We start from the raw sequence: 10728 nt of genomic DNA, 5'->3' as shown, positions 1-10728 counted from the left end.
CACAGACTCAGCTCGGTTCTCATGTTGCTGTGGCTGTGGTGCAGGCTGGCAGCTATAGCTCTGATTCGACCCCTAGCCTGGGAATCTCCATATGCCGTGAGTTCAGTCCTAAAAATCGAAAAAAACAAAACAAAACAAAATAAATAAATAAAAAACAAACAAAAAAAACCCTACACACACACACACACACAATTTTATTTAATCTTAATTAATTTGCATTTAAATTTCAAAACTTACTTGATTTGGTTATTAGAAGACAATTTTAAGTATGATTGAAAAATTGCAGGTATGTGTATCTGCTTTTTCAGCTGTAAAACTTACGATGTACCTAAAATACAGATAAATATTTGCAATGAAAATGCAGGGTTCTGATTGAGGTGTGCCACAAATGTAAAATATATATTGGATTTCAAAGACTTCAAATGAAAATCTAAAATATCTCGCTAATAATGTTTTATGGATGACCTGTTGAAATGATAATATTTTGATGTATTGGGTGAAATAAAATATATTATCAAAATTAATTAATTCAATGTTTTCCTTTTCCAAGGACGTTTAAAGTTATATATGGGGCTTGTCTTTGAGGCACACATTGTATTTCTATGGACAGCAGTGACTTAGAGCTTAACCTTGGCTCTGTGTACACATGAACACATCACAGATAGCTGTGGATTTAGTTATATGAATGGATTCAAATCCTCCGCGGATTGAGGGAGGGAGTTAGACAAACCCAAACACGTGGGTGTTAGTGCAGCTGGAGAACCTGGACTCTGGCAGGCCCTCCGCAAGGCAGGCACAGCAAGCACAGCAGGCAGGGTGCAGAGAGACTTATGACCACTAGACGGCACTGTTGCCACCACGCTGAGGGCTGCTGTAAAAGGACCTAGCAGGCATTTGGCTTCCAAAGCTGCCTTCCCCGGCTTTGAGGTGTAAAGAAGCTGCTGGTCATCCAGGCTGATCTCTTCCTGTCACCCCAACATCAGCATTGCCAGCTCTGCATCTCCATGGTGCCCATGGGCTAAAAGGAGAGGCCAGAGGGCACCCTCTTTCTGGAAACTTGACATTGAAACAAGGCATTCAGTACAGAGAGAGGGGGCAGGAATGCAAGACACACAGGAGGATGGAAGAGCACTTTTAAAGGGTGACCGTGACCCTACAGGCACCTGCACTTGACAGCTTTTTGAGACACTTTAATACCCACAAGAGTGTACACAACGGAGCCCCCAGGGCCCATTATCCACTAGGCACAATGGGCCTGATACTTTGGGTCACAAAATATTTAGAAGCCCATGAAAATATATTAATTACAGAGTCCCTGTTGTCGCTCAGCAGGTTAAGGACCCCACGTTGTCTCCCCTGAGGATGCAGGTTCGATCCCCAGCCTTGCTCAGTGGGTTAAGCATCTATTCTTGCCATAAACTGCAGTGTAGGTCCAAGATATTGCTCGGATCCGGTGTTGCTGTGGCTGTGGCTGTGGCTGGCAGATGCAGCTCCAATTCAGCCTCTGGTCTGGGAACTTCCACATGCTGCAGGTGTGGCTGTAAAAAGAAAAAAAAAAGAGATAAAATGTTTTAATTTCTAAGAAATTTAAAAAATGAATATAATCCATCTTTATACCAACACAATAATACAAAAGAAACTTAAATATTGTTTGTAGAGGAAGATCCCTTTGAAGGCAAAAGTGCCAGGACCCACAAGAGTCATCATGCACCCCTACTCTCAGCCAGGTCATACTTCACCAAAATCAACTCCTATAAGCCTGACGGCAAGCGGTGAAGGAGGTGTTACTATCATCTGCGTTTTAGAGATGAGGAAACAGGCACTGAGGGATAAGGGAACTTGTCCGTTGGCACCAGGACAGAGCAGAGGGGCTGGAACTTGAACCCAAGTGTGTGGCTTCAAATTCGATGTGCATTTTTCCCAAGGAGCTGGCCATGTTCTACTGTGTCTGCCACTCTCCATCCTGCCTGGGCTGTGGCCCTTCCACTGGGCCATCCTCCACCCTCCCTTTCATGAGTGGATTTGGGAGCATGGCCGTGATGCTCCAGGAGGCCCACTAGAGGCCCACCTTACAGTTTCCTGCCCCCTGGCACCTGCACCCAGGACCAGGCAGCCAGAGCCAGTGCATCCTTATCTTTGCTGCCATGTTTCTGAGGGCTCGAGGGCAGTGTTGGGGCTCACAAAACTCCTTACCTTCTGGATGGTTCTGAGTCCTATCCAGTTCTGAGTTCACCAGACCCTGAGGAAGGGCCCAGAATAAAAGCCACTGTCAGCACAAATGGATGTGAGATATGAGCTCCAGGAGATGCTGGCCACAGGGTATCCTGGGGCTGAAAGGAGGAGAAGGACAGGAGTGAGATGAAGTCCAAAGAAACACCCACCCCTTGAACACATACACAGGTGCACAGACAAACACAGACAGACAGACAGACACACCTACATGCACACATCCCCCTCAGTGGAAAAGGCAAGGATCCTGGTACCAAATGAACTTAGAATCAGGTTGAAGTTGTCCTTCCCGAGCCGTCGGCTAACTGGCCAGGGGACCACAAATAAGCAATTTCATCTCCGTTAGCCTCAGTTTCCTCATCTGCTAATTCTAACACTTCCCACACAGTTTCTTTTTGTCTTTTTTTTTTCCCCTTCCTTAGGGCCACTTCCCGCGGCATATGGAGATTCCCAGGCTAGGGGTCCAATCGGAGCTGAAGCCACCGGCCTACGCCAGAGCCACAGCAACGAGGGATCCGAGCTGTGTCTGTAACCTACACCACAGCTCATGGCAATGCTGGATCCTTAACCCACTGAGCAAGGCCAGGGATCGAACCCGCAACTTCATGGTTTCCAGTCGGATTCGCTAACCACTGTGCCAAAACAGCAGCTCTGCCACACCAATTTCTTTTGAGGATCCCATGAGATCAGGTATTTCCACTTGCTGGGTAAGTGCTAAAAGACCAAATAAGTGGAGTTCCCGTTCGTGGCTCAGTGGTTAACAAATCTGACTAGGAACCATGAGGTTGTGGTTTCAATCCCTGGCCTTGCTCAGTGGGTTAAGGATCCGGCATTGCTATGGCTGTGGTGTAGGCCAGCGGCTGCAGCTCTGATTCGACCCCTAGCCTGGGAACCTCCATATGCTGCGGGAGCGGCCCAAGAAAATGGCAAAAAGACAAAAAATAAAAAAATTAAAAAAATAAAAGACCGAATAAGTGCTTCTTCTTCTTAACATAATTTCCTCTGCACTGAACCACTGAGTACTTTTAAGCCGCCTCAGAGTTTTCCTAATTGCTTCCCGAATCCCTCTCATCTTGCCTCTTCCTGGCGGATAAAGTTCCTTTGTGGCCCCGTGGTGCTGGCCTCTGGGTGCGGGGTTGGAGGTGCCCGGGATCAGTTACGTGCCCAGTGACAGGCTCTGGGAGGGTCCCTGGGGGATGGAATGTCATGGATTAGTCAGTAGGGGCTCTGCTGGGCAGTTAACAAGCCTTGGTAATTGGCGAGGATGGGACTGGCGGGATGATTCCTTTTCCTGAGGGCTTGAGCCCCTTGTAAAACACGTTCCAGACACTGGCTCCTTAGTCCTCACAAAGACTTTATGAGAAAGTGTTATTAGGAGCTCCACTTTTTATAAATATTTATTTATTTTTATTTTTTTTATTTTGGCCATGCCCACAGCATGTGGAAATTCCTGCATCAGGAGTTAAACCCATGCCACAGCAGAGTCTTGAGCCACAGGAGTGACCTGAGCTACAGCAGTGACAATAGCAGATCCTTAACAGCTAGGCCACCAGGGAACTCCCAAGGAGCTCCATGTTAGAGGTGAGGAGAGGAAGCTCAGCGAGGTTAAGTAATTTTCCCAAGGCCACTAAGCCAGGGAGTTCTGCAGGAGGGGTGTGAGGCTGAGTGTGGGATCTGTGAGCTTAACCTCAACATGAGACCAGCAGAGGGGCTCTGGGCCTGAGATGACCTTCAAGTTCTTGTCACATCAGAGTCTGTAGGCTAGATGGGAAGAGGGCCCGGTCTGAGGGTGGAGGAGAAGAGAAGAGGGCCCATACCTAGAAGGAGGGCTACCTGGGAGAGGGCACAGCGCCTGGGCCTTTGTGGGCTTGGAGTTGGGTTCTTCTCTGAGTCTAAAGACATGGCCCCTGGGTTACAATTGGAAAGAAAAAGACAAAACTCACTCCCAATGAATGAATTCCCCAACGCTTTCTGAAAGCATCCTCAAACATGACAGGCATTCTGGGTGAAAACGACCCATCAAACAAAGACCTATAAAAACCAAACCACTTCTGAGGACTTACATTCTTCCTTGGGAGCTGAAAGGATGAAAAAGAGCAAACGTGGCCCAAGAGACTAGGTAGAAAAATGGACTTGTCATTCTGACCTCTCCACTAGCAAGACTTCTGCCTGAACAGAAATGCTTTGAAGGAAAGCTTGTTGAGAGGTCATCAATGATTAATAAAAGGGGAGCCGCTGAGCAAGACGGTGGAGTTGGAAAGATGGAGATCATTTGCCTGTCTCCTTTTCTCATCATGCAAAAAATCAATGCGGAGAGGATGAGTAGGCAGCAGACACTAATCAAGTATATTGGATTTTTATCGCTATGCTAGCAAGTTGGAGTATGACCTTGGGAAACGCGGGGGTGCTAGAGCTGGTGTCTGCTCAGTGGAGTGGGTACGGTTGCGGGAGGAGGGGGGAGGTGAGAGCAGTTCTGTGGGATTGGCAGATGCTGACCCAGAGGCCCAGCCTGGCGGGTCCCACTGGAAAGGCTCAGACTTAGATGGAGGAAGTTGGGGGACTTGGTTGAGTTTTCTGTGTTCCCAAATAAATAAAGGGAGGAGCAACACAGGAAAGGCTGGACATTAGTCTCCAGGAAAGAGGAGAGGGCTGGTGTCTCTGTCTTGCTCACCTCTGCCCAAGGAAGCGTCTCCCCAGGACCCCTTTTGAGAGCCCACCCCTCATCTCATCTACTCCACAGCCTGGGTGCCTCCAGGGTGCCAGCCGGGCAAGCGCTGAGGGCCAGTGTGGTAACTTCCTACCAAGCACTGGGGAGAGAGAAGAAGAAGGAAAAGATCAGGCTGGGTTGGCTTCTGTAGAAGGATACAGGTTTGTGGCAGCCCCCAGGGGCTGTTCCAAGGCTCTGAGGGACTGGTTCCCGAATGCAGGAGCCCAGGCTGCCCTTCTGGGGTCTCCTGGTCCCTCCCTCCCTCGCTCCTGCACTGACTGGCAGTGTTGCAGTGACCGGTTTAGGGTCTGTTGCCCCACTGCTTAAACATTCCTTCAAGGCTGCTGTCGGACACCCTGCAAGCCAGGACCTGGCCTCTATACCCAGCCTTCACTGAGTAGGGCCTCGTATTCAGTGTATGGAACAGGACAGGCAGGAGGAACCACAGGGCCCAGAGGAAGAAAGATGACTGAGCAGGAGAGGGTGGGGGTGGGGTGAAGAAGGCAGGGCTCCCAGGGGCTGCTGGGTACCAAGGGCACACCCCTAGATTCAGAACCGTGTCCTTCTCCTCCTCAATGCTTTTGGTCACAAAGATTTTTTTTTTTTTTTTTAGGGCTGCATCCGAGGCATGTGGAGGTCCCCGGGCTAAGGGCCCAATAGGAGCTGCAGCTGCCAGCCTACGCCACAGCCACAGCAATGTCAGATCCGAACCACATCTATGATCTACACCATAGCTCATGGCAACACTGAATCCTTAACACACTGAGCAGGGCCAGGGATCGAACCCCCATCCTCAGGGACACTAGTTGGATTTGTTACCGCTGAGCCACAACGGGAACGCCACAAAGGTCTATTACAGGAAGGTGAGGGACCTCTTGTGGCAGCAGGTGTCTGTGCCCTTGCCTCTTGGGGAGGGGACCTCCCTCCCTCTGAATGAATGCTCAGGGCCTAAGTCACCAAGGCCAAGGCCCTGTAACAGGAAAACTGTGGTTCGGGCCAGGAGCCTCCCCTTGGTTTGGCCGAGAGGGGGACTTACGGAGGGCCACTGCTCCAGCTTCCCCTCCGTGTCCTCAAGTCACTGGGATGACTCTTCTGCCATCCCTGATCCAGCCCTCATCCCCAAGCAGGGACAGTGCTTACTTGTAAAATGGACACAATTTAGGTCTTGAGGGTTCAGACAATCAGAGCCCAGGTCTGGGCCACTCTCCTGCAAATCAAGGTCCCTTTGCACTAAGTCCTCGCTCCTGCACCCTGCCCACTTAACCTGGGTAAACGTGCCCTCCAGATTCTTCTCCAAGCCCAGGTTGAGCCCCCTGACGGTTTACGAGGCCAGCAGAGGGCAGCAGATTTCACTCCAAGTCCCTCTCCCTCCGAAGGGGACTAACCCCACCCCCACCCCCACCCCCCACATCCTGCAGGTCTTCAAGTCTGACTTTGTTCTCTAGGAATTAGAGCCCCTGAAGGTCCGAGGTTGGATGAGGCCCATAAGGTTTTTGTTTTGTTTTGTTTTTAGTTTATTGTTTATCAAATGTAACACTGGGACCTTCCTTTTTAAAGTAAAACACACACACACACACACACACACCCCACACACAACACAAATGCTTTCAATGTTGTCTTAATTTTTGTTTTCTGTTAATGCTACTCAAATATGTACAAACATAAAACTACCTATGAACTCCTTATAGTGGTAATCCCCATGACAGGGAGAAACAGTAATAAAAATTCAAATGAGAACAAATCTCCAAAGAAAATCAATAAAATTCAAAGTGGTTTCGTTAATATATGTGGTCCGTCGTGTACTGCACTCAAATCTCTGGTGCCAGGTGACAATGGCATACCCCAAGCACAGCCTGTTGTGATGTCACAGAAGCTTTATATGGCACCAACTCGTCAGATAATTGTCACATCTGTCTGCCTCTCTTTGCCTTGTGACTGCTGAGATGGTATTGATGCTCCAACTGTAAATACAGGTTTAAAACAAAGACACTAACATTATGTAATGATTTATTTTAAGATGGCTGGACGATAATCCAGAATTTTTTTTGAAATTTCAAATGAAATCTCTCTCTCTCTCTCTCTCACTCACACACACACACTCTCACACACACACACACACACACACACACACACACACACACACACACATCATTAAGAATTCTTAAACAAGAGTTCCTGTCGTGGCTCAGCAGAAACAAATCTGACTGGTACCCATGAGGACACAGGTTCGATCCCTGGCCTCGCTCAGTGGTTTAAGGACCCGGCGTTGCCATGAACTGTGGTGTAAGTTGCCGACACGGCTCAGATCCCACATTGTTGAAGCTGTGGTGTAGGCCAGTGGCTATAGCTTCGATTCGACCCCTAATCTGGGAACCTCCATATGCTGCAGGTGCGACCCTAAAAAGACAAAAAAAAAGAATTCTTCAGCAGCAAGAATACTATATCATATCACTTATATGTGGAATCTAAGAACTAATACAAACAAATGTATATGCAAAACAGAAACAGACAGATATAGAAAACTAATTGTTACCAAAGAGGAGAGGGGAGGGGGAGGGGCAAATTAGAGGTATGGGATTAAGTACAAACTACTATGTATAAAATAGATATGAAACAAGGAAAAATTGTGTGGCACAGGGAATTATAGTCATTATTTTACAATAACTTTTAACGGAATATAACCTGTAAAAATACTGAATCGCTATGCTGTACACCTGAAACTAACATATTATTGGTAAATCAACTATATTTCAATTAGATAAATAAACAAACTTTAAAAAATATGTCTGAAGCCTCATTTGGCAAACATTATCTCCCCTACACTTTGCTTCTTAAGGTGAATGAATAGGCTCAGATAGGAAGGTTGACTTAGTCAGGGTCACACAGCAAACTAGGTGGGACAGCTTGAGAACCCTGAGACGCTCTCATTTCGCACAGCAATACTTTCCATCAATACTTAGGCAGCTCGATACAGGCTTGTCCCAGGAAAAAGGCTTTGGGGGATTCTCTTAGGGATCAACCATTGTAGTCTGGGTAATTTCCTGCAGGTTTCAAGCAGTCATCTTTCCAAGCTTGGAACAAGAGAGAAATTGGATATACACAGCCACTGCCAGAGAAAAGAAGAAATTGTCTGAAGCCCTTCCAGACTCCAGTCTTCACCTTTCTGTATGTTCTCATTTTTCTTCTCTTTCTTTCTCTCTCCCTTCCTTTCTTCCTTTCTTTCTTTCTTTCTTTCTTTCTTTCTTTCTTTCTTTCTTTCTTTCTTTCTTTCTTTCTTTCTTTCTTTCTTTCTTTCTTTCTTCCTTCCTTCCTTCCTTCCTTCCTTCCTTCCTTCCTTCCTCCTTCCTTCCCTCCTCCTTTCCTCCTCCCTTCCTCCTTCCTTTCTTCCTTTTTTGCATTTCAGGGCCGCAATCACAGCATATGGAGGTTTCCAGTCTAGGAATCGAATCGGAGCTACAGCTGCCAGCCACTGCAACACAGGACATGAGCCTTGTCTATGACCTACACCACAGCTCACAGCAATGCTGGAACATTAGCCCACTGAGCAAGGCCAGGGATCGAACCCGCATCTTCACGGATACTGGTTGGGTTTGTTACTGATGAGCCACAATGGAACTCCTCATTTGTCTCATGTGTGTGTGTATACACGAATATGAAAAAAATATATAGAAAAAATATGCTTATTAAGTCTTTTAGATGTTGAGGCCTTATTGAATACTATTTTTAGGGTTTGAAGAAAATAAACCATTTCTGCCCCACCTCCAGGGCTAAGATTTTACTTTGAGGTCTATTAACTCTCAAGGGGTCCATGGATAGAATTCAGACAGAGTCAAATGGGAAAAAGAAAAGAAAAGAAAAGAAAAACTGCATCTTTATTTTCCCCAGCAGTTTTATCTGAAAGTTAGCACTTCCTTAAAACATAAATGTTGACAACAAACCAATTAACACAAGTTAACACCTGGCACTTTTTGGAAGATGGAAACCACAGACATTTTCACATGGTAGCAGTTCTAGTCGTCTAGAAATATCTTTACCACTCTGCAGTACTTTAAAATAATAGTAAATCTGACACTATATTGAGTTTTTTGGTTTAAAATAATTTTTTTGAAGTATAGTTGATTTATAAGGTTGTGATAATTTCTGCTGTACAACAAAGGATTCAGTTACACATGTACACTATATTATGTTATTTAATTATCAATAAAGAGCATATATTTTTTCATTCTTTCTTTCTTTCTTTTTTAGGGCTGCATCCACAGCATTCCCAGGCTAGGGACTGAATCGAATCTGCAGCTGCTGGCCTACACCACAGCCAGAGAAATGCGGGATCTGAACTGCATCTGCGAACTACACCACAGCTTATCGCAATACCAGATCCTTAACCCACTGAGCGAGGCCAGGAACTGAACCTGTGACCTCATGGATGCCAGTCAGATTCTTAACCTGCTAAGCCACAGTGGGAACTCCCAATAAAGAGCATGTTTTTTTGTTTTGTTGCTTTTTTTGCTTTTTAGGGCTGCACCCATGGCATATGGATGTTCCCAGGCTAGGTGTTGAATCAGAGCTGCAGCTGCCAGCCTACACCACAGCCACAGCCACAGCAACACAGGATCCAAGCCACTTCTGCAACCTACGCCAGAGCTCACGGCCATGCCAGATCCTTAACCCACTGAACAAGGTCACGGATCATGGCTCCTAGTCGAATTTGTTTCTGCTACACCAGGAAGCGAACTCCAAGCATATATTTCCGTGTTAATTTTAAAGTACTTTGATAACTGCCTTTCAATATAATTAGTTTCCTTCCTTATCCCATGTATTTTATTTTGTGCACTTGAAAATATTATTCCAGGCTGTTGAGTTGAAGGCATTCACACACAAGAAAAATACTCTCCATTTGGAGGAAAACAAATGTGTAGAGTTAGCATTTCTAGTGCATCAACTCTAAACTGGGCACATGCTGGGTTCTATGTGATACATTATTGCCAAGTCTTACAACAGTGAACTGGATAATATTATTCCCCTTTTATACATGAAGAAACTGAGGCTCAAAGAAGTGCCTAATATCACACACCGCACAAAACATAATCAACATGTCCAGTGCTTCAATAGAAACAGGGACAAAATGAGGGTAGCACAGAGCCTGTTTTTGTTCACTACTGTATCCTTCATGCCTGGCACTTCCCAGACGCTCAGTAGATGTTTGGTGAGTGACTAGATGAGAAGACACCAAGTTGCCCTCCTGTGGGTGGAATAGGAACTACTTCAGAGGAAAAGTGAGGTTTGGGATGAGCCCTGGGACTTGTGGTATAAAGCAATCCATTTTCCATGCTAGTTTCAGAAAGGGGCAGTCACCTGGCTGTGGCCCATGAGATGTGAGGGAATCATCCAGGATTGGCTCTGCTTCTTGACACTGGAATGGGAGGTAGGAACACTTGGAGCCACTGCAGCCACTTTGCCCCCATGAGGATGGCAGAACAGAGAACAGGCAAGGCCCGTGGCCCCCAGAGATGATGTGAACCTCTGAGCTGAGCAGCCCTGCAGCCTCCCACCTCTAGACTTCTAATCAGAGGTGACGACAAGGCTAGTTAAACTTAAATCCATTGTAGTTGAGTTTTCTGTACCTTGTGGCTAAAGGCATGCTAGTGAGCGGGTATGTATGAAGAGAGAGGTAGGGCCATGTTAGGAAAGACTTCCATGCTCTTCTAAGGAGCTTGGGGATTATCCCCAGAGGTGATGATGGGGGTGGGTGGGGTGTGGGGTTAAATAATTGGAAGAAGGAAAAGAAATGATGT

Source organism: Phacochoerus africanus, chromosome 5, assembly GCF_016906955.1.
Source record: "Phacochoerus africanus isolate WHEZ1 chromosome 5, ROS_Pafr_v1, whole genome shotgun sequence".
Taxonomy (NCBI): Eukaryota; Metazoa; Chordata; class Mammalia; order Artiodactyla; family Suidae; genus Phacochoerus; species Phacochoerus africanus.
This window is presented reverse-complemented; position numbering follows the sequence as displayed.